At 40.2% G+C, this 25462-nt stretch overlaps 1 protein-coding gene across 4 annotated transcripts in view; it reads left to right on the top strand.

Annotated features, from left to right (window-relative positions):
• The window catches only part of GSTCD (glutathione S-transferase C-terminal domain containing), a 59085-nt gene that overhangs the window by 15027 nt on the left and 18596 nt on the right, over positions 1–25462 (top strand). The gene's annotated exons all lie outside the window — the stretch shown is intronic.

Raw genomic sequence — 25462 nt, 5'->3', positions numbered from 1 at the left:
GATTCAAATAGCTATTTACCCTGTAAAATAAGGTTTTAAAAACTGTACTTGAAAGTCCTTTATTTTCTTTCTGAGTCTGTCAGAACTTTTTGCATGGCTTTGAGAAGTACCTCATCCTTTTTTGGGTAGCTTTCCTTCCTCTTAAGCTTCCTTTGCTGCTGCTTGTTTCTCACAACAGACTGTTCTTTGCCTGATAATCTGCAAGGATAGCAATGTAATGCAAGTGAATCTCAAGTGAATCAACAAATATTTCTAATTAATCTCTTCTGCTGTGTCTTACATTTAAAATCTTCATACATTTTTGAAAATTTCATTGCATAATGGTACCAGAGTAATGGTGATCCTAACAGCAGATGGAATGGCTCTGCACAAATATTTATAAATTATAAAATATTTATTAGGGTTTCACAAAAAAAAACAGAGATTTACAGAATAAAAAGAAAGCAAAAAGAAAAAGAAGAAATAAGAAAAATACAAAAAATACAAAAATACATAGAAAATACATAGAAAAATACATAGAAAAAAAGAAAATACAAAATACAAAAAACAAATAGATAGGAAAAAATTAAAAACAAATCCATTTTTTGATATCTTTAAGCTCATTTGCTTGTTTCCTTGACCTCCTCACACCTCCCCTTTTTGTATTCCCATTTACATAATCAATTCAGCAAATCCTTACCCTCTTTCATTTATCTTAACTCTATATCTTGACATATTATAACTATATGTTTTCATCCATTATCAATCCATTTTTGCATATTCTTATTAACCTTGTTGCTAATGCCACTTAATTTCAATCCAGCATCATTTTAACATTCATTAATTTTACAATATTTCTGCAAGTAGTCTTTAAATTTCTTCCAATCTTCTTCCACCAACTCTTCTCCCTGGTCTCGGATTCTGCCAGTCATTTCCGCCAGTTCCATATAGTCCATCACCTTCATCTGCCACTCTTCCAGGGTGGGTAAATCTTGTGTCTTCCAATACTTTGCAATAAGTATTCTTGCTGCTATTGTTGCATACATAAAGAAAGTTCTATCCTTCTTTGGCACCAATTGGCCGACTATGCCCAGGAGAAAGGCCTCTGGTTTCTTCAAGAAGGTATATTTAAATACCTTTTTCATTTCATTATAGATCATCTCCCAGAAAGCCTTACAAACAAAGTGAATTTCTGGAAGCAGAAATTCCTAAACTCTTCCTCCAAACTGTGTGGGAGGCGGAGAGGGAAGAGGACAGCATGCAAGCTGTGACTTATGCACATCACTCTAAACCAGGTCGTTTTGGGCCAATCCATGCTGCTGATTGGCACCACTTGCAAAGCACAGTGCTCTGCAGGCACTGATAATCAGCTGATCATCGGTGCTTGCAAAACTGCTTCTGCAAACACTGCCTGACAATAATCAGCTGATTGTTGATGCCTGCAAAGCTCTGTGCCTTTGCCACATGGTTGAGTTCCAAATTGCATGGGCAGAGGAAAATTGGTCAGCTGATGTCATTGTATACCAGGTGATTGACAGATGGGTGGCTTTGCCCATGTGTCCATGCTGCCCTGCAGGAGGAAAACCTGCCCTCAGGCTGAATCCAGTTCTTCACCCCTGCACCTAAAGTGTGACTTAATGTGTCTTGTGAACATGGCTGATATGCCATTTGGCAGCCTATTCTTAAAAATAAAGAAGCTGAAAAAATGCCTTTGACATTCTTTTCTGGCATTTTCTGGGAAAAGCAAACAGTTTTATTGAATTTTGAGTGATATAGTTTGTTGTCTTTGTCCCCAGTTTGCAGCAGTTTTAGATCATTTGCAGTTTCATTGCTGCACGTAATGTTTATTTGCAATTAATGTCTGCACTGGTTCAGAATGTTAAAGGTACTTTCATGTTTCATAGAATATCATCCCCTCCATGCAAATAATCCATGCCCCCACCCAAATTTCATTATATAAGTCTTTTGTATCATTGCTCACATATGGCACAGACATGACTGCTCTAATAGATACAATAAGTTTTGTTATGTATTTTGTATTCTCATTTTGTATTTTTCCATTGTGAACCACTCTGGGATCTTTGGTGAAAAGGCAGTATACAAATTTAATTAGTAGTAGTAGTACAGATTGCTTTGTGCACAAAATCGGGTTCTTGAGAGAATCTATTTTAATCACATCTCAAATATGCAGTCCAGTTCTGTGTTTGATGCTGGAACAAATGTTAATCTTTTCAATAGTTGTTTATAATATTATATCTGTGTATTCATTGTTAGAAGAAAATTCAAATTTTAGAATATTTCTTTAGCAAATAACAAATTTTAGTGTGTGTTTTAAACAAGAATATAACACTTTTTAAAAATATATTTTATTAGATACAAAAACAATTTGGCTTGTATTGTATAAACTAAACTGTATTCATCCTGGCTGTAAGTATCCACATTGCTATACTGTATCAGCTTGGCAATCAGTACAAAGGTTATAGGATGCAGACAGATTATCTGTGTTGTACCTGTTTTTTAATAAATTTCCACAGGAACTTTCTGGTAGGCTGGAAACCTTTGTTTCCCACTAGAGGGCAGCAAAATCTGTTTATATGACCACTGGCCTATTTGGTAGAAAATAACACTCAACATTGTCAAAGGATATGCTGCATGCATATGGCTTGCTGTGATTCTTGGTATTATGTTTAGCAAGGCATTAGTGACCTTAAAGAAAATTATACTGGATTGTTAAAAAGAAGAAGAAGTAGTACTCTGACTGTCACGAGCTGGCAAGGCTTTGGGTGTGGTGACTCTGTCACTCCAATCTTCCCTGGCCACAGTTTGATTTCTTTGCTCAGTATGTCTAAAATTGGATCAATTGGATCAAGAATGGAAGAGCAGATTTGGACAGATGTCATCAAGAAGAAGTGAAAGCAATGTGTTCAACTTAGCTAGCAAGGGTATGAAAAGAAGCAGCTGATTTAAATTAATTAAAGCTAAGATTAGGTTAAATATCTGAAGGAGGAAAAACATCCTAAGCAGTTTAAGCTTTTTATTTGATGCTGACTTTTTTGGTAACACAAATTGCTACAAAATTCAGAGATAAAGGAAATCTCATCTGCCGAATCTGCTTATTGTTTCCATCTGCCTTTGTAGTAGTTTCCGATATCCAAATGAAGAACTGCAGATGAATTTCATAAACTGGATCCAGTCCTATATTTAGCAGGGTCAGACTTTTATCTTGTTTCTTCCTTCAAGTTTAAAAGTAAATTTATACTGTACATGTTTACAGCATTGTTCTGACAAAATACCAAATGAATCTTAAGTATTTCATTATGCTCAGTTCATCATTGGTTCAGATACATAAAAAGATTTTCATTATCCCAATTAAAGGCCAGACTGCTCTGTGTGTATTGGATAGAATCCAACACTGTGCAAGAGGACTTCTGCTTGCAAAATGGGACTTCCCCCAAAATCTCCAGAGCAGAATGGGAAAGGGGAGGGGGAAATCCCATTGCCCAGACTGAAGTCCATTCCTCTCGTGAGTGGACAGCATTGAATGCAGCCCAGTGATTTAATATGTATAATTATTTCAGAAGGCAGGCGTTGTTCCAGCAAGGTTCAGAGATCAGCTTCCCCTAGAAAGACCTGATGACTTCTAAACCCCTTGGTCCTCAATTGACCATAAAGGTAAAGGGACCCCTGACCATTAGGTCCACTCGTGGCCGACTCTGGGGTTGCGGCGCTCATCTCGCTTTATTGGCCGAGGGAGCCGGCGTACAGCTTCCGGGTCACGTGGCCAGCATGACTAAGCCGCTTCTGGCAAACCAGAGCAGCGCACGGAAACGCCGTTTACCTTCCCGCTGGAGCGGTACCTATTTATCTACTTGCACTTTGACGTGCTTTCAAACTGCTAGGTTGACAGGAGCAGGGACCAAGCAATGGGAGCTCATCCCGTCGCGGGGGATTCGAACCGCCGACCTTCTGATCGGGGTGGGACAATGGCTTGTGCCCAAGGGCTGTGGCACCTCTGATTGTGTCTTCTGACTTCTTCAACTTGGAGTCTTTGCCTAGTAGATTCCCATTCTTTACCTCAAATACCATTGATAGGTCTTGAATCTTCCTCCAAGAGGTCTTCAGGGGTTTCCCTCTCAAACTCTAATCCCAACAAATTCAGGAACCATGAGACCTCCTAGTCAGGTAGTGCTTCCTCAAGTTGCTCAAGGAAGAGTTGCTATGACTAATGTCTGAGACATCAAGCAACAAATGGAAGGTACGATCAAAACGAAGCGTGTTCAGGAGTTCAGAGGTCAAGGACTCGAGACAGGTGTCATAAGTGGAATAATGTTGCAGGCAGAATCAAAATAGAACTCAAGGTGAAAGCCAAGAGAAATTATTGATGATTGTTTTGCTAACCTTATAGATGCCAGTATCTCTCTCTGTGAAGATAAAAGTATGTAATTGGGTAATTTTATAAAGAACAAAACAACCATCTATTACCTTTCCTGTTTTGTCTTTCCTATCTTTCATTACATTCCTATTATTATTATTTAATTATATCTGAACTAGCAGGAACAATTACAGCCATGACCCTTTACACGAACAAACTTGGACATGCAAGAAAGACCTTTTTCTAGATAGCAGATGCCTCTGTCCTAAGTCTGCCTAGACCAAAATCTGCTTTGCATTAACTTAAAAGCAAGTTAAGTGCCACATAAAGAGTTAAGGTGAGGCAGAGTTTGTTCTGATGCCAAGTGATTAGTTTCTCAGATATATTTATGACTAAAGTTGTTACTAGAGTATGTGCATATATAGACAAAGACCATCCAGTGCAAGGTTTTTAAAGCCTGTAGCAACAGATGATGACATGACTTTGATATGAGGCAGAGTTTCATGGCTCAATACCTGAGAGATAACCAAAACAAAGAACTTACTGTAAATCTGTCATCTCTCATTGGCAGGAGAAATTTTTAGATAGGAAATGACAGGAAGGGAAAATGAAACCTTTTGGCCTTCTGTCATTAAATGACACTCTATTTATAAAACTGTGCAGACCTAACATAACTTATTTTTTCCATTGGGAAAAAAATCCAGCCTAAATCTAAAAAATAAATAGCCCATCACAGCTACCCTGTGTGTTTTTTAAAAAAAGAAGTGACATATAAATTAATAATCTTAAAGGAGGTTTTTCCTACCTATTTCCCTACTAAAATACTTAATCCTGTTGGTATGGTGATTCTAGATCAAGATACATTTAAGACTTGCTGAGTTTTATACTCAAAAAAATTAAAAATGTACATCACTTGAAAAGAGAGGTTAGAGAGTTCCTCAGTCAAGACTATTGGTTGTGACTTTCTCAGACTTCTAACCATGGTTAGGAAACCAAAGCCATGCTCTGGGCTTATTCACTCTCTGGAGAATTATCTACACGTTCAATTATTGAAGCTAACTGCATTATTCATGCAAGGTTTTCAGAGTGTGCAACCAGGGTTGGAACCTGGCATGGTCCCAAAATCCTGTTGTGTTAGAAAATGCTGCATTATATAGGCTGGACAGCAAAAAAAAAAAGCTAATGCTATCCTAGGCTGCATCAACAGAAGAAGTATAGTGTTCCCATCAAGGAAAGTAATAGTACTGCTCTATTCTGCCTTGGTCAGACCACATCTCGGAATACTGTATCCCGTTCTAGGCACCACAATTTAAGAAGGATATTGACAAGCTGGAACATGTGCAGGGAAAGGCGACCAAGACGATCAAGAGTCTGGAGACCGAGCAGTGCTCATTTAGAGTAGAACATATTTTAAGAAAAATTCCTTTTTCAAAGGCATTTTTTTAGCTATGACTCTGACACAGCATGGATACTGCACTAACTCCTCTTAATGGTTAGCTTGCAGAAGAGAGACGTGGGAAAGTGTGTGAACTTGTGGTTCCTTCCTGATCTAACAGTGCTTAAGTGATAGTTTTAGGCTGTTACGGTAATGTAAGTGGTTTTTTCTATGCAAAGGAGTTTGGCATGAATGATAAAATGAGATTCTATTTCTACATTATGTTATACCAGGCTGTTTTTCAGGGAAGCTTGCGCTTAGTTTTCCAGCAGTATCTCATTAACCTGGCTTACAAATCTAGACCTTTTTTTTACTTCGGCTCTAGAACCACACCATATACCTTTAGACTACTTCTGGGCCCAGGTTGTCACTCTTGAAGAAGAGGCCATCAGACATTCTACTCATTTTCTAGAATCCACTATTTGAATTATCTGTCTTCATTCCACATTACTGTTCCCACAGCAGCCAAAGAGTTTGGCAAACTCCCTGTACCACTATTTTTAAATTTTAATCAGCATTGTGGCCTAAATCCCTTAAAAAGTACATCCAGGGCGGGTTTTCTTTTTTGTTGTTGTTATTTCTTTTGACACCATTTCAACAGGTTTGATTATTTTAAATAGAATGTTGTTGTAGAGGCTGGTTCTTTCTCCTTGTTTAAACTGGCAGGATATCAAACACAAGGTCACATCCAGGTCTATCCAGCAAAAAGCAGGTCCGTTTGTGGCAGCAAGCTTTCAATTTATTTCTGCCTAGGAGGTTTAGAAGACAATAACATAGGCTATTTTGAAAATAATCTCTGACCAACCGTGTTGGATTCCACAAACTCTAGATTGTCCTAACTGTGCCTTTAGATTTTGAATTTTTGCAATTCCTTCATGGATTTCTTCTTCCTCCTCCTCCTCCTCTTCTTTCATATTTTGACTTCAGGGGTTGCCAATTTTTGGACTTCCATTTTGAGAGATTACTGGGGGTACCAATCACTAAATGGCTGCCATGCAGGAGACATGGCATAACACAAAATGGCTGACATGGAAGCATGGAATAACACAAAATTAGAGAAGCAACTACCTCTAACAACCCTATGAGAAAGTCAATCATGTCTTGCTGGTTCTGTTTATGGAGAGCATGTGCCAACTTGGGACCAGGAAAAATAAACAAGGTAGCTGTGCCACTCTGATTTAATAGAACCCCCTAAGAAGGTACCTTCACATTTTGCCCCATAATTTTCTTTCTTGGTTGTTGTTGTTTAGTCATTTAGTCGTTTCCGACTCTTCGTGACCCCATAGACCAGAGCACGCCAGGCACTCCTGCCTCCCGCAGTTTGGTCAGACTCATGTTTGTAGCTTCTAGAACACTGTCCAACCATCTCGTCGTCTGTCGTCCCCTTCTTCTTGTGCCCTCCATCTTTCCCAACATCAGGGTCTTTTCCAGGGAGTCTTCTCTTCTCATGAGGTGGCCAAAGTATTGGAGCCTCAGCTTCACGATCTATCCTTCCAGTGACCACTCAGGGCTGATTTCCTTAAGAATGGATACGAATGGTCCAGGGGAACTGTTTGAAATCTTTGTGAGCGCCATGGTGCCCATGGAGGCTAGGTTGGTAACCCCTGTTCTAAGTACCAAAACGTAAGCAAAACAACTATTCTCTGCCCTGAGGACCTTACAACCTGTAGTTGTAACAGTGGAGAAGAGCCTGGGACAACAAAGCATGAATATAGGTAAATAAAGTTACTTAAAGTTACTTAAACTTTGGCTTTGTTTCAGTCATTGGCTGAGGACTTAGGGATTGTGACAGATATGATTTGATTACTGTATAATTTAATACTATTTCATTATTCCTTTTATGTTACTGAAACTAGGGCAACTGTGGCCATTGTACAGTGAAGTGTGCTGTAGTATAAACCTGTCCTCAGTCTATGGGACAGAAAAGCAACACATGATAACACAACATCTAGGCTTACTGACACTACACAGCAAGGTGGTGGGATCTCAGCTGGAGATTCCTGGGTGGGTGTTACTGCCTTATCTGCTCCCTAGCCTCACACCTTCCCTCTATGAGTGAAATAAGAGTTGGCTGTTGTTTTAACTTCAGGTACAACTAAAATCTCCTGCCAACCTAGCAGTTTGAAAGCACGTTAAAATGCAAGTAGATAAATAGGTACCGCTCCGGCAGGAAGGTAAACGGTGTTTCCGTGCGCTGCTCTGGTTCACCAGAAGCGGTTTAGTCATGCTGGCCACATGACCCAGAAGCTGTATGCCGGCTTCCTCAGCCAATAAAGCGAGATGAGTGCCCCAACCCCAGAGTCAATCACGACTGGACTTAATGGTCAGGGGTCCCTTTACCTTTACCTTTACAACTAAAATAAAAAGGCCCTATAGCAAATTGATGAACCCTCTTTAAAAAGATCCATAAAAATTGAATGGCCCTTGCATCCCTGTTGTGCAGTCTGAAGCACCCCTAGCTTTAAAGTTACAGTCCTGCATAGCCAAACCAAATCAAGCAACACTTGATTGACTACAGGTTTCTAAGAAATTGTCTGTTTTTCCGACAAGAAAAAACAGTAATTTCACTCTAGGAAAGGGCAATTATACCTTAAGACACCACTATATATGAATGAGTCCTATTGAAAAGCCATGAATTACAGTAGTGTAGGCTTTTGAATGATGGTGCTGGAGGAGACTCTTGAGAGTTCCATGGACTGCAAGAAGATCAAACCTATCCATTCTTACAGCCCTGAGTGCTCACTGGAAGGACAGATCCTGAAGCTGAGGCTCCAATACTTTGGCCACCTCATGAGAAGAGAAGACTCCCTGGAAAAGACGCTGATTTTGGGAAGGATTTAGGGCACAAGGAGAAGGGAACGACAGAGGACGAGATGGTTGGACTGTGTTCTCGAAGCTACAAACATGAGTTTGACCAAACTGCGGGAGGCAGTGGAAGGCAGGAGTGCCTGGCGTGCTCTGGTCCAAGGGGTCACGAAGAGTCGGACACGACTAAACAACAACAAAAGGCATAATAGTGATTTTGTGTGACAACAGACATACACCAGTACCCAAAATATCCATTCTGGTACTCTGTTTTGGAACATTTGGGAATGATTCATTAGAAATCCTATTTCCTTGAAAGAGTTCATCCATTGCATACTTGATTCGTCATGGACCAATTTCATGCCATCATTTATGACATCTAATACCATCTGCATTAGAGGTTTTAAGTTACTGGTACATCTTATCTGCTGTACATTTTTACATTGGTTTTTTTTTCATGCTTGTTTGGGCTCTGCCTCAGCTGTGATGTGTTTGATACATACAAAAATGAGATAAAGATCAAGGTAAAATCTGTATTTAGGGCAATTATGTTTTCTTCGTGAATGTGAAATTGTCAAGATGTACTTAGCTGTTCTTAGTCCAGTTTGTTGTTCTATTTTTAAAGGAGAGATGAGGTGAAATTTCATGTATTAGCTTGATGGAAAGAAATAAAGCCCCAGACCCATCTCTTTAGGACTGATATCAGAAGTGATAAATACATTTAAGGAACTTGTACCATCAGGTGGAGATAACCATCCAAGTCTTGTGATAGCAAATTCTGAATGTTACAACTGTGTTGTGCAACAGCAATGACATAGTAGGGATAGACAAATCTGTCAGTTTCTATTTCCCTCAGTTCCTCCTTTTTCCTATCTTAAATACACCTCGCCACATTTGTGTTTTTTTTTTAAAGAAAACCTCTCAAGAATTGGTCTACATTGTAGTGCATATTTCTCCTAATATATACATTTTTGTATGCAATTTATCCTTACACATTTTTGCAAGCAATTTCCTCTAACATAATGCATTCTGTGTGCTATATTCACTAATACATGAAATATTATACCAACTTCCCCCCTAATTTACAGTTTTGTACACATTTTTGTTTGTACACATTTTGCATTGCAAAATTTGAAGAAGTATGAATTTCAAGTTATGAGTGTGTTTTGGTTTTTGCATTGTTTCAGTAACTGCAAGTTGGATAGATTTGTATTAAAACAAGAATCAAACTGAATTTCTTCTCCATCCCTATGTCATAGTGGTAAAGTTCAAGTATGAAATATGGGTCTTATGTGTGTCATTGAATGATGTTTTTTCCCCCACCATTTATTATTAAAATTTTATTAAATATATATATCATTTCTGATATCAGTCCTGAAGAAATTTACAGAGGTAAAATGCAACAATAAAAATACTGAAACATGTTGAAACTTAATCAGAAAGCACAATAATACATTATCAGATCCTGGAAAAAGACTTTGCTTTACTATTAATGTTCGGATATGTTTAGGGGACTTTTGCACTTCAAATTTGATACTGCCTTTTGTCATGTGAAATAAACCTAGAGAAGATATGAAGAATGAATACAGATGACCAAGCAATGGCTAACCATAATGTGCACGTAACTGTTCAGCAAGCTGGGTGGTCTGTATTTTCCTGCTAAGTGACAGCTGAAGAAAATCTTACTACACTCATGCACCCGATTCAAAATCCAGGGAAGCAGGGGATTGCTAAGATTTTCTTTGGTAGGGCATTACTGGCCATCTGCTTATCACTTGGTCATATGTATGCCATTGTAAGCTACCACTTAACAAGCTGGTTCACAAAACATACTAAGTCAAACACAGACTTAGTGAGACTGTGTAAGCTCCCAGAGAGGAGCTCCCAGCTGCTTTGCTCTCTGATCATTTTTCATTGCTTGCTATGCTGACTTAAGCTAAAGTTTGGCTGACTCTGCTGTCCAAGCCCTGGCTGTTGGTTAAGCTATTTATTTTGCTAACCTTGGCTACAGCTTATGGTTAGTAAGGAAAGAGCTTGACTATGAATCCCGGTTTAGATGATGTGTTAAGCCAAAATTTGGCCTAGCTCAGTAGATATTTGTGTTTGCATGCTCACCAAGTCAACCGTTGCCAGAAACTAGCCATTCTGTGACTTGATACAAATAAAAGTATCTCTCTGTGTATCAAAAACTTAATGTTTGTCCTTTGTAAATGTATTTTGAGAATGTTTACAAGGATAATGTTAATTTTGTGTTTTGAGAGTGTTTACGAGGATAACGTTAACTTTTCTTTAAAGCTGTGGCTTTCTAACACAACCATATATAGACGCTAATAATACAGAAACCCTACTGAAAAATGGTCTTCCCATACTTTGCGTTCTTGTTTACTTTTTTTGTTTCTGTTAAGCACAATTAAAGTCCCTGCAGAGGGACTGGCACTCATTTGCAGACACATTAAATTGCAACAGCCAATTGCAGAAACAATATTTTCATTGGAAAAATTATATCAGAGCCTTTATTTTGTTTAAAAACAAAAATGTAAAGTTACATTATGCACAATTAGTTTCAAGCCAAATCTTCAAGTTGGCAAATATAGTTACGTATGTGCTTAGATTTATGGATGTGCTCATTCACACTTAATTTGGCAGAAACCCTGAGAACACCTTACTGATACTAGTCCTACTGAAGGTGGTAGTATTGCTTGCGACCAAGTGTTTTCAGATGTGAATCTGTTGGTCATTGTCCAGAAAAGCAATTTGTGTAATCGAAAGGGATTTAGTGTGTTCTGCGATGTTTTGTTTTTAGCACAGTAATGCCTCTTTCATTTCCACATCTTGCAGCAAACCTCAGTGAAGGGTTTAAAAGTGGTATGTAGCTTTATGAGCCAGTCAGAAGAGGGACACTGTTTTCAGATGAACTGGCATGTGTATGAATTGTACATGCCCAAACTTAGGGATCACTGGTGTTATAAGTGAAGCACAGCAGCAAGTATTTGAACAACACTGTGTTATAATTTGAGGGTCAGCCTTATCATGTCCTTTGCTTTAACAAAGGTTTGTGCCATAATGCTTAATGCTCAAACAAATCTGCCAGCGCTTTCCCCTACAAATGCCCATACATTTCCCTAATGGGGTAAAGTGCTTGGTGGAGGGGATTTTCATTTGGAAAATGGTGTTGAAGGAAAGGATACACCCCTTTCCCTCTAGTGCAATGGCCTTGATCTGAATTGAAACACCCTACAGGCTTTTACAGAAATTTAAAAAGACTGGAGATCTACTCAGTGGATCACCAGTCTCTCTCTTAGTCTGGCTTTCAGTGCAGCATATAAAAAGGCTGTAGGAATAATAATAAAAAAAGTCTTGATTTTCTTCTAGTGTATTGTGAATACTTAATAAAATAGGCCACATACCAAAAAGCTCCAAAAATATTCATTTCCTTCTGTAGTTCATCTTATCCAAGTATCTAAAAGAACAGAATGTACCGTTCATTTTAAATTCTGTCGGTTAAATTTAGCAGTAGTGTTTGTTACTGACTAGGAGATTACAGTGTTTTGAAAATTAACTAGAAACAGATTAAACCTATCTCAAAAGATTTCATGGTCCAGCCATAACACACAAAGTTGATACTGCATGCATATAATTAAAAGCATATTTTGTGTGTTCCTCCCCACACCCCAAAGGCTTTTTGGTTTGGTGCTTACAAGCTAATTGCTCACTTTGATTTTTAGATATCAAGTCAGGAGATACCATTATTAAATAGTTTGCCATTGATATAGCAACTCAGTTTTCCATGTATAGTTAACAAGTAGAGATTAGGAACAGGCAAAATTAAGAGCAGTTATTTAAGTAATCCACTGCATCCCAAAGATTTAAGATAGGAAATTTAAAGCAACCCCCCCCAAAAAAACCCCCAAAACATAACATTCACTTGCAACTAAGGTGAGGAAAAAACATAGCAAAAACAAATGCTTAGAGCCAACCCGTATATATAGCTCTTTTACAATGGTTCTAAAAGCTTTAATAGGAAGCAGCTCCATTATTATAGTACACATGTAGATCAACTTCTTTAAAACTCAAGAGGGTGTCAGGAGCAATGCCATATAGCTTACTGCAAGTCAAGCCCTAACTGTGGAATTACTACTGGGAAATGGAGGTGGTCAGCTGCTGAAAGGGAATTCCAGTGAAACATGCTGCTCAGGTGTTGGAAGAAAATGGTCCTGGAGATAAGGTAGTCATTCTGATATTATGCCTTAGGATAACTTACACTGAATTCTTTCCAGACTCCTACCTGAGGACACAGCAGTCAGATTTCCTGGTCAAGGAAAGCTGAAAACTTTGTTCAAGAAGTCAGCACACAGTCTAAACATTAGCCCATAGTGCAGAGCACACAATTCATATGTCTGTGACAGAGCTCTAAAATACTAAGAAGTAGTGAAGACATTGTCCCAACACCTGGCACACTCCTCCTGCTTCACTTTTAAAGAGCAGGACAGGGCCAGTTATTCCTGTCCCAAGCGAGAAGATTGTGCTTGCACGATCTTGCATTCCTATGGAGTTGGGGGTGCTGGATCTGCCCACCCCAGTGCTACTGATAGTGACAGAAACCAAGTCCAACCCATCTCCATAGCTACCATGGAAACCTCATTCTCAGGAGATAGAATGGAGACTGACAGACAGCTCCCCTCTTCCATCTGCGAACAACATGGGTCTCCCTACATAGCTCATGATAAAAAACAATTTTAGATATAACTGAATGAGCTTTTGAGAAGACAAGTCAGCCTTCTCAGAAAGTATTAAATAACTTGACATGAAATCAAGTTAATATTTTGGTTTCTGCTAAGCTTTATGCAAGAATCAGCTGTTTATATAAAGAGCAAGATCATCCCGAAGCACAATCATTCCCCATGACAGATGGATTTTGTATGCCTGAACTTGCTGGCCTTGTGGGTTCTTTATGAAGTTTATTAGCAGTTACGATAATGCGACTTTTATTTTGGGGTGTTAGCACTCAAGTAAGAAGTACTCTCATTTTTCAATGATTAATATGGAACTTCAGAAGCTGTGTGTTCCACAATCTCTTGTTTTGGCTCAAAAATGTAAGATTGCATTTGCTATGGCTGAAGGAGCTATATGTTATGTAAAGCAGAACCTCTGGCCTGGGAGCCAGGTAGGGTGCATCAGGCCTCCCCATTTAGCCTGCCTGTCTTATTTTGATCAAACCATGCCCACCTGCCCCACATAGGTGTGGAGCAGATAGGGTCACAACCGAGCTGAAAGATTTCTGGCTCTACTAATATAATTAAGAGTTTCATGCATAATAGGGTATCTTACTGGTTTACTAGAGTTACCAGCTCCATACTGTGTGGCATCATGGTTAGATTGTCAGATATGGGGATGTTCAAATACCACTTGGCTATGAAGCTTACTGAATAGCCCAGGGCAGACATGTCCAACCTGCCAACCGTGATCAACTGGTCGATCGCGGGGTTCGATCGCGGGCTGAGCACACGCACAACAAAGGCAGAAAGAGAAGCCAGTGTGAGGTGGGAGCAGGGAGGAGGAAGAGTGCATATGAAGATGGGAAGGCATGCCATGTGTTTGTGTGTGTGTGTGCGTGTGCGTGTGTGTGAGAGAGAAAGAGAGAGAGATTGTGCACTGGTTGGGGGAGAGGAGAAGCATCACCCAGAGATCTTCAGCCCAGCTGGTTTCAGGGGAGAGATTGAAATATTGTGTGCTGTTGGGGGGGGGGGGAGAGGAGAAGCATCACCTAGAGATTCCCAGCCCAGCTGGTTTGAGGCAAGAGATCTAGAGATCGCAAGCTGGTTGGAGGGTGAGAGGAGAAGCATTGCCCACCCTGCACCAATACCTGCTGCCCTCCCTGCACCCATCCCTGCCCCCTTGGGGGAAGCAGCCAGCACCTGCACCATCAGGGGAAGCAGCCAGCGCCTGCCTACCCACCCACTCCTGCTTGCCCACCCTGCACCCATCCCTGGGTGGTAGATCACTGCCAGTGTTTGATATTGGATTGTAGTTCACAGCCTACTTGAAGTTGGACATATCTGGTCTAGGGCTAGTCACTATCTTTGATAGAGGTACCCCATGGTGTTGTTGTGAAAATATGAGGCATGAGGGAGAGAGGAAGAAGCTTGATGCCACCTTGACCTTAGAAGATGGAAGGAATTTAAGGTGATGAAGATGTAGACATTGTGTTATAGCAATAAAAGATATGGTGGTAAGACAATTTCCTGCAGAGACAATGCCCCAGTGCTCATATAGTACATTGATCCTTCCTTCCTCTTCTCTGTGCCGATACGCTGCTGTAAAGGGAATTGGGGTTGCTCGTGCGTAAAGGGGCTGCTGCTCTAGGCAACGTTGTCTGGCTAAACCTTTCCCTGGCTGGACAGCACTTTCTCCGTGGCTGTGTCAATCACTGGCAGAATCCGTCAGTGGGTGTTTCCTAAACTTCTTCCAACATAAAAGCTGCTTGACGCCAAGTCTCCGCCTAAATTCCCTGCGTGGAAGTCTTCTGCGCAGAGTGGGCGTGGCCAGCGGAGGTCCTGGGCTCTCCCCGCTGGTTTCTGTGGAAGAGTCTTGGAGCCATCTCTCTGAAGTCCTTCCCTCCTCCCCTCTCTTCCTGGTGTCACGCCCATTTCCTTCCCCAAAGGAAGTGTTCTCTCTCTCCCTGCTGGTCCCTTCTCCTGCATCGTTGGGGAGTCTTACCTCCACTCTTGGCTCCGATGGCAGTTCCCTGACACCTGCTGTACAGCAGGAGGAAAAATGGACAGATGGACTTCTTGACAGCTGGGGCAGGATGTACCACTGGTGAAAAAGTGTTTTTGCCCAGAGCAGCCCTATATATTAAATGTAATGGAGCATATTTCAAATATCTCATGCCTCTTATTATTTATATTTGCACTCAGCCACATGATGGATGCCTAATGACATATATTCATTTGCAACATGGCTAGTATTTTAACCAGCAAAACAGATATATAGAAAGGCATAAATATATTTAACCATTTAATATTTTCGTGAACACTTACTAATTTATTTTCATCACAGAGCTTTAAGGCTCAGAGGATTTGGGCTGGTGTCCAATCTCTCAGTAGTGATGAAAAACTTTCCCCCCCTTTAATTTTCCACCCACATCTTGGTCTTTCTTTCGAAAGCCAATAAAGGGATTTAGGGCTGCTTTGGCATTTTATCTTCATAAACAGAATGAGTAGTGCTAAAGCCCACCCTGAAAAGACTGCTGAGTGCAAGAGTGCTAGTTGGTTTTTTGAAGTTGGATTAACAGATAGCTAGGCTGGGAATACCTATAAATCACAATATTCTAAACTTGAAATCTCTAGGACATGTTCTGATTTTTGTCTTTATTTTAACAGGATTAGCTGAGCTTGATATTTGTGTGACAGTGAGTTACCGTCTTTGGGAAAAGTTTGGGGTTGAGGGGTACATTTGTTTCAGAAAAAAAGGCTGCTTTTCTTTTACGCCAAGAAATCAGACATTCAGGAACTGAGGAGGCAATTAACTTCTCCAAAAATGTTTTAATTTCTATTAATTCCATGTAACAACAATTCAGAAATGCTGCTGCCATTTCCCTGCCCCTTTTAGGCAACTGAAGGGCAAATAGCTTTATCCTGAAGCTGAACTTTTAATATGATTTATTACAAAAGCAAATGAGGTAATTATTCCTAATTTACATTTCTTTGCACATTGTACATGACTTCATGTTAGGAGACAGTATGAGAATTTATGTTAGTAAAGATAACATAAAAATGGTTGTTATTTTAAGTCGTAGCTATAAAGATTTAACCATTCTGGTTGTGAAGAAACTTTATTCTTGTTATTCATGGGCTAGTTTGATAGCTGCTGCAAAGAGCTATACAGGCAATGACCAATTTAGACGTGTCCTAGGGACGCGGGTGGCGCTGTGGGTTAAACCACAGAGCCTAGGACTTGCCGATCAGAAGGTCGGCGGTTCGAATCCCCGCAACGAGGTGAGCTCCCGTTGCTTGGTCCCTGCTCCTGCCAACCTAGGAGTTCGAAAGCATGTCAAAGTGCAAGTAGATAAATAGGTACTGCTCCAGCGGGAAGGTAAACGGCGTTTCTGTGTGCTGCTCTGGTTCGCCAGAAGCGGCTTAGTCATGCTGGCCACATGACCCGGAAGCTGTACGCCGGCTCCCTCGGCCAATAAAGCGAGATGAGCGCCGCAACCCCAGAGTCGGCCACGACTGAACCTAATGGTCAGGGGCCCCTTTACCTTTAATGACATGCAGTTGCACATGCCTGCATACACAGCACTGAATCCAGAAATAGCCCCAAAATAAAGATGTCATGAACGGGCAGAGTGGACGGGGAAGGGGCAGAGCGGACTTACGTGCAGTCTGCCAACATATGGGGGTGTCCAGAACGTAACCTCTGCACAAAATGAAGATTGCCTGTAGTTAGTAAAGTTCTGAAGGGGAGCGCTTTTTAATGGACTTCCCCCTCCAATTCAATATGAGTTCCACCCAAACTTCACAGTGTCTATCACATGATAAGATTGTCATGGTGTCTTCATTCCAGACCTTTCCCTGAAAATGTATCTATCAGTGGTAGATACTACAAGGAGACCTCTCCAAATTCTTCATTGCTCCCTTGTGTCTGGAATATCTACAGAATCCTTTGGAATTATAGTTTCCTTGCGTGTCTGAGCACTGCACTTCATATTGCTATTAGGTGGCCTGGAAACCGTATGTCCCTGGGCTTCTTAAACCCTAGGTACTTCATGAAGCACAAAGGTGCAAAGAGCCCTGGGACTTTCAGATTCCTAGGCACCTAAGGTGCCTAGGGACCCCTGACCATTAGGCTCAGTTGTGGCCGACTCTGGGGTTGCGGTGCTCATCTCACTTTATTGGCCGAAGGAGCCGGCGTACAGCTTCCAGGTCATGTGGCCAGCTTGACTAAGCAGCTTCTGGCGAACCAGAGCAGCGCACGGAAATGCCGTTTACCTTCCCACTGGAGCGGTACCTATTTATCTACTTGCACTTTGGCATGCTTTCGAACTGCTAGGTGGGCAGGAGCAGGGGCCGAGCAACGGGAGCTCACCCCATCACAGGGATTCGAACTACTGACCTTCTGATCGGCAAGTCCTAGGCTCTGTGGTTTAACCCACAGCGCCACCCATGTCCAGGCAGCTAAAGTCCCTACTATATATTTAGTCATTCTGGAAAACTGTTTGCCAGAGTCCTTGCTGTCTGGAATGCCGCCATTTCAGTATGCCAGTATCTGGGATGAACTGAGAAACCACACAGAGGCCTGTGTGAGATATTCCTAGTTGTTGCCATCACCACCAGCACCAGTTAAGTACATTTTCAGGGAATAGACAAAGCAAGAGGGCTCATGGGATCAACAGTGGGACTTTGGATTTATTGCTACCCAGTTGATGCCATTGAGGATGCAGTGAATTCGAAATGTAGAATTTTTGTGTGTGTGGTGAAACAGGTTGTATTCTGATTTTATTTTTAGTAGGGGAAATAACGCTTATTAGCTGAGCCCTTTCTGAATCAAACCAAAGGGACTTTCTATCATTCCATCCATAATAGGTGACTTACTTCTTGAATTACTTAAACTGGTGATAAACAGTAGAACAAGAAATGTTTAGTTAATAGGATTTCACCATATTTTAATATTCATATGTGTAAAAAACCCTATAGTTTAATTCAGATATCCTCCTCCCTCCCAAGACAGGGGAAATTAAACATTGCATGTAGTAACCAAACCATCTCTGCATGTTAAATTAAAAACATGTGGATTTCTCAGTGACGCTTTCCTCTTTTTACTAATCAAAACCAGCAGAAAAGCAGTGGCATTATGGTATGGTGAATAGACTGAGCACACTTTGAATAAATATCCATTTCATGTTTTCAGAATAAATTAGCATACAATTGTAATGATGTGGAACTTCAGAACTACCTTCTGCCAAATTGGGGAATTGAAGTATCTGAAGCTCTCCTACCCATTGGTTATACAGGGTGCCTTTGGGTACTTATAGATGGGTCTTAATATTGCAAATGGGTTTCCGAGATTGCAAACAGCCTCTTGGCAACAGTTGGGCGTTTTTTAACCATTGGATTTTTCATGGAAAGGGTAAATTAGGATTAAGGGAGTTAAGATCTAGCATTTAGATGAAGACAATGTCATGTGGACAATGTGAGAAACTTGCATGCCTGAGGAGTATCAATCCCACAATAATCTCACCTCCCTGGAAGCACCCTTTATCTCTGGATCGAAGCATTAGTGGCCTGTTACCTTGCATGGTGGTGGTTGTTTTCATTTTGTACATCGAAAATCACTAAAATATATTTACAAAGAAGAAACAAGCATGCCAACACTGTAAAAAAAAGGAGGTCTGGAGGCTTCAACTAGGGTAGAACACAGTGACTACAGTAGGTTGCTTGTGGAAGGCACACTACTAACAGCCTAGAATACCATGTTTGTGGGATTTGCATTGGCTGCCAATCTGCTCTTGGGCCAAGTTCAGGGACTGGGTACTAAAATATAAGGCCCTATAGAGCTTAGGACCAAGTTGCTTGTAGGTTACTGGATTCCATAGGAGAGTTTCTCCTTGAAGTCCCCAAAATGCAGCAGGGCTTTCAATGTGGCTGCCCCTGTTCCATGGAATAGTTTTACTGCTGAGATGTCACATGCTGTCTAGCGCTATCTGTATTTTCTGCAAACAAATAATTTTTTTGTTTCACCAAGCTTTTCCAGAATAATGGAAAGGTCCCTGCTTGCTTTTTAAATCTATGGCAATTTGCTTTTGTATTTTTAACCATGATTTTTAGCTGTTTTATGATATGGCTGTAAATCATCTTGAGGCATATGTAAAAGATGATTCATAAATTTATTATAATAATAGAAGAGAGAAAATAGTGGGAAAGGAAGGCTAAATTATTTCTATCTTCAGAGATTTGGAAACCTGCACATTTTTGCATATGAGAATAACTTTGTTGATCAATCATTTTATTTGTATGTCGCCTTTCCAAAGTTAAAACCATGCTCAAGGCAGCTTACAACATATAAAAACCACAAACATAACAAAAGTAGTCACACGCATATGTATTGTCCTACACATGCCTTTTCCATTATTTCCTGGAAAGGTCAAATGACTATGAAAACTTCCCTTGATGATTTATACAATGTGAATCAGATTTCTCTTTTTAAGCCCTACTTTGCTTGCAGTTAAGAAGTCTATTTGGACAGCAAAACAAAGCAGGCTATACAAAAATCACAACCAGTGGGAACTTCAATAAAAGGACAGATTAACAAGAGGCTTGGAAATAATTAAAACTAGGTGTGCTTTTCCCTTCAGTACAGAATTTTATTAAACTTTTGTTGACATCTGATAAAATAAATGCAAGTAAAGCAAGCTGCTAATGTTAATTTGAAATGCTTAATTTTATCTTAAAAATCCAAGAAGAAATTGGCTTTATTTTCTGATACCTTATATGATAAAAACCATTTTGCAGAGCTTACCTTAATGCAGAACAAATTAGTTAGCAATATTAGGCGGGGGGGGGTACTATTTAGATTTTTTTTTAAAAACAACCATTATTGTGTTGTTCTGTCTTCAACAACCTTTTAAACCAACTTTTCAACTGTAGTGTGTGTGTCTAAAAGTAGAATCTTGTTGGCTGAAAATGAGAGAGATGGAGAAGGGCCTTTGTACTTTGTAGAACACAAAAGGGTGAAGTATCTGAAAGCCTTGTATTTTATGCTTGGCATCTTCCACAACCCCTGTTCAGGCATTCATTCAGTTTGGCTTCACTTGGCCTCATCCTTCTTTTAATTTTGCCCCAGCCACAGCTCCTGAAGTGCCCTCAATGAGCTATATCAACTTAGGTCATAGGGTTCCCAAATAAAGTGAATGCAGCATAGTCCATTAGCATTTCCCATGGAATTAGCATGTTGCCGGGCAGGGGCAAGTCTGCTGCCAAATACAAAAGCCCTGAAAAAGCCAGGAGGAGGAGAGCATTTACCTCAAGCATCTCAAGAGATGTTGGGGGTTGAACCTGAAACCTTTTACCTGCAGAATAGATGCTGTGCCACTGAGCTATGGGAGTGCTAAAGCTTTGCTCATGAGATGACATGACTACGACAATGCAGAGAATTGGTTTCCTGTAACATCTGGCCGACCCCAGCCACACCAAACAATAATAGTAGCACTTGCCATGTTTTGTGAGTGAAAACTGCAGGTGTCCATTTCTCTGTGAAGTTGCAGTTCCCTCTGCAGTGAGTTTTTAAGCAGCTCCCTCACTGCAATTTATTGTCCAACGTTCTAAAAATGGCAGTGGTATTTACACAGAGGCAATCAGATGTTTCATTTGCTTGGTCATAATATTTCATTTCTGATCCTCCTATAATAAGGCAATAGAATCACTTCCTGTGTTTTACCTGGTTGTGTGCATAATTTTGAAGAACAAAGCCAGCTGGGATATACTTTAAAGCCACAGTGACATTAATAACTCGGAGACATTTGTTGCTGTTCCTCTACGTCAAGTTAAATGTGTTTGGACCAAACGTAATTACAGAAGAAGAAATATTTTGATCTTGGTGCATAAATTATTCCTAAAAAATGCACAGCTGGCTCTAATTCCCATGTTATAAGTTTCAGCTCCTGTTTATGGCTATTGTATAAATTGCTCTGAGACTGTGAAGGAAAATGTGGCATTTCAACAAATACTTAAACTTTTAATGAGACCTGTGTTTTGCAAGAAATCATAGCCACTTGCTGAACACCACCAAACATGGTATCAGTATCAGATTTCCACAAGCCTAGTTGTGGAGAGGAGAAAAAAACTACTTTCTAGAAGTATTATTGTTTCCTACAGGTTTTTACAGGTTTCCATTTTACAGGTTTCCATTGTTTTTAGCTTGTACCAATCCAATATAGTACAATCTCAATTTGATAGTTTTAAGATACGGTATGTCAGCTCAGCTGCTGCGAGAAAGGGAATGCAGTTTAAAAACAAATGTAATTGCCTATAACAAATAAGTAGTATACTTTATTACTAAAATATTGTTTTACTTTATCTTTTTAAATCCAAAAGAGATATCCATTCTATATATGCTGGGGAGCACTTCCGGAGGCGGCGCCATCGGCAATGGCGGAATCCCTCTAGCTCTGAGGGACACAGCTCCGCGGAAACCGGGTCTTGCCGCTACGGCGAAGCGGGGACCCCTTCCAAATCACAGGTGGGAGAAGCCTGTGACCGTGGGACTCGGTGGGCACCTTCAGCGCCCCCCCAATCTGCAAAGGAGCTCGGTTACGAGCTCCGGAGCGTAACAGGGAGTTTGGCGCGGTGCTGAGAGTCAATTGCTTCTTCCGTGGAGTGAAGCCGCACAGCTGTTGCCGGAGAGCGCTGACCTTTTTCCTGTGACAATTCGGCTATTAAATAACTACCCATGAGTAGGTCAAGTCTAAAGACCGGGGATTAAAGGAAAAAATACTAAATTTGGTACCAAAGCGGGAAGGTGCAAACAGGAAGTCCGCCTTCCGTTTCTTGTAAATAGATCAAAGCAAAGACTGCCTAAGCTAAGACCTTGAAAAACGTTTAAAAAGACTTAAATCCTAACATCAATAAAGGAGAACTCCCTCCCTGAGGTGCAGGAGAGGGGAGGGAGAAGGGGAAGTACTTTTTGCCTGCAAAAAAAGAGAGAAAAAGGGAACAAAGACCACCACTTAATGCCTGGGAACGGACTGCCAAGGGACAATAGAACTGCCGCACTGTGAATCGCGCTGTTTAAGGACAATGCAACTTTTTGACAGCTAACTCTGTAAGAGAGATACTTTAAATCTGAAGGGTTTCTCCGGACTTGAAACTGTTGCTTTTTTCGTTAGAGGGGGACTTGTGAAAGTTGGAAAAGTTACTTTATTGTTACAAGTTTTAACTGTTACTGTGTCCCCCTAGAGGAACTTTGAAATTGTTACAATTGGCCAAGGAATTTTCCACTCTAAACTGGCCAGGGGAATTTCCCACTACAAAACAAGCTGTAACCGTGGGATTGACCTTGATCCTTAGATAAAGTGTTATGGCAAATTTGACTCAGGAAAAAACAATAAGATCGGGCAAAACCAGACTGCAGCAGCATAGAGCATCAGCATCTGGCCCTCCTGCCCCATCAGGGGAAGATTCTGCTCAAGTGGCGCTTAAAGGAATGGCATCTGAAGGGGGTTTAGCTTCAGCATTAGAAATTTTTTTTGAATCTTTGGAAAAATTAAGCAAACAACTAAAATTGATCAAAACACCTCAAGCATCAATAACTTGGGGCAGAAGGTGAACTCAAATACTGAATCTATTGAGAAACTGCTGCAGGAATCCACTTTGAATCGAAAGACAGCTGAGGAAGCAAAGGAAAAAGTATTGGCTGTAGAGGAAAAGATACCACCGATATGTAGGCAGCTTGAGGACCACAAGTCATTGCTGTCTATGATTGAATTAAAAGAAAAACAGATAAATCTTAGGATCAGGGCTGTACCTGAACTTGAGAAAGACAGTTTGAGTGATTTTCTTACGCAGGAATTTGCAGACTTTTGGAACCTAGATGCAGACAAGTTAGATTTCAAGATAGTAAGCGCTTTCAGACTTGGAAGAGGGGGGAGAAAGAACAGGGTGAGAGACTGTTTGATTACCCTCCGATCAAAAGAGGAGACAGACAGAATATTGAGTCTGCACTTCCAGAAGACATTGGAAATAAACGAATCAAGAGTGGAGGTATTTAAGGACATCCCGAAATACCTTTTGGATCTTAGGTCTAACCATATTGTTAGAAAAGCATTGTTTAATGTCTGGATAAGATATAAAGACTTACTTGAAAACAAAACCCCAAGGTGGTTGTCACCGATGGAAGCAAAGGCTCAGAAAAAGCTCAATATGGAGGCCAAATGGCCGAAATATTGGGAAATCTTGGAACAAGAAGGCGACAAATTGAAATTGCAGAGTTTTGAGAAATTAAAAGATAAAGTGCTAGACTGGCTTCACTATTATCAAATAAGGGAGGCTTATAATTTGGACAAAAAAATTGGCTTCCAATTTTTGAAAAATCAAAATTGGAAACAGAACTGTTAGATCCCAAAACAAAGATACTTTCAAGAATGTATAACTTGATACTGAAATGGAACAACCAGGATGAAACGGTTAAGTCTGCTATGATTAAATGGGCACAAGATGTTGGACATAACATTATGTTTGCTGACTGGGAACAGTTGTGGACCACAGGTATGAAATTTACAGCATGTAATGCCCTAAGAGAGAATATTATGAAAATGATATACAGGTGGTACATGACACCAGTCAAGCTTGCAAAAATCTATCATCTGCCCGATAATAAATGTTGGAAATGTAAAGAAAATGAAGGTACTTTCTTTCACCTTTGGTGGACGTGCCCAAAGATTAAGGCTTTCTGGGAGATGTTCTATAATGAAATGAAAAAGGTATTTAAATATACCTTCCTGAAGAAACCAGAGGCCTTCCTCCTGGGCATAGTCAGCCAATTGGTGCCAAAGAAGGATAGAACTTTTTTAATGTATGCTACAACAGCAGCAAGAATACTTATTGCAAAGTATTGGAAGACACAAGATTTACCCACCCTGGAAGAGTGGCAGATGAAGGTGATGGACTATATGGAACTGGCGGAAATGACTGGCAGAATCCGAGACCAGGGAGAAGAGTTGGTGGAAGAAGATTGGAAGAAATTTAAAGATTATTTACAGAAACATTGTAAAATTAATGAATGTTAAAATGATGCTGGATTGAAATTAAGTGGCCTTAGCAACAAAGATAATAAGAATATGTAAAAATGGGTTGATAATGGATGAAAATACATAGATATAATGTGTTGAGATATTGAGTTAAGATAAATGAAAGAGGGTAAGGATTTGCTGAACTAATCATGTGAATGGGAATACAAAAAAGGGAGGTGTGAGGAGGTCAGGGAAATAAGCAAACGAAATTTAAGATAGAAAAAACTAATTTGTTTTTAATTTTTTCTATTTATCTTTGTATGTATTTTGTATCTTTTTCTATATGTTTTTTTGTATTTTTTGTATTTTTTCTTTTTTTCTTTTCCTGTTTTCTTTTTACTCTGTAATTTTTTGTTTTTTGTAAAATTTCAATAAATATCTTTTTAAAAAAATAAAATATATATGCTGGGGAGCTATTACACAAATCATACCTGTTCAGTAGTTCATTTGGGAGATAGACCATATGCTTGACAAGTAGAGCACCTCAAGTTGAATCCTTGGCCCTCTAGTTAAAAGGGTAAGATAAGTAAGAAGACCTCTTTGCCTGAGACCTTGGAGAGCTACTGTTATAAGCAGACCCGGCATGGAAAGAGCTTTTAAGTGCTCTGCCTTGCTTGCTGGGCTAGGCCTGCTCAGCGTAGCTAGGAATGCTCATGCGAGATCTTGCGGGAACTGGCACAGCCCTGCAAGCTCTCTTGAGTATCCCAAATTCCACATAATGAGTGGGCCTTGCTCCATGAGCAAGGTGGAGCGCTTTTAAGCTTGCATTTAACAGGTGGTGTCACTGATTTCCAACAATACCTGCTTCCAGAGGACCTTCTAACTCCCTAGAGCAGCTTTTCAAGGAATGCAAAGGGCATTATCAGAAAGGAGCTAGAAAAACTCTTCTGTATGAGAGGAATCCAGTCCAAGCATCTCTGGATCCAAGCCATCATTTGCTGTGCCAGAGCACATGCAGCAGAGTGCTATGGAACAGGGACAATTTTTAATATAAGACTTATTCCCTCATAATCAAGGACATGTGGAAACTCTTTTCACACCATACAGTTATCTGGAAAATGAATATTGGATGAGAGCATAGACATAT

This window comes from Podarcis filfolensis (genome assembly GCF_964270895.1).
Source record: "Podarcis filfolensis genome assembly, chromosome: 9".
NCBI lineage: Eukaryota > Metazoa > Chordata > Lepidosauria > Squamata > Lacertidae > Podarcis > Podarcis filfolensis.
The sequence above is the reverse complement of the archived record's forward strand: the minus strand, read 5'-3'. Positions and strand labels throughout refer to the sequence as shown.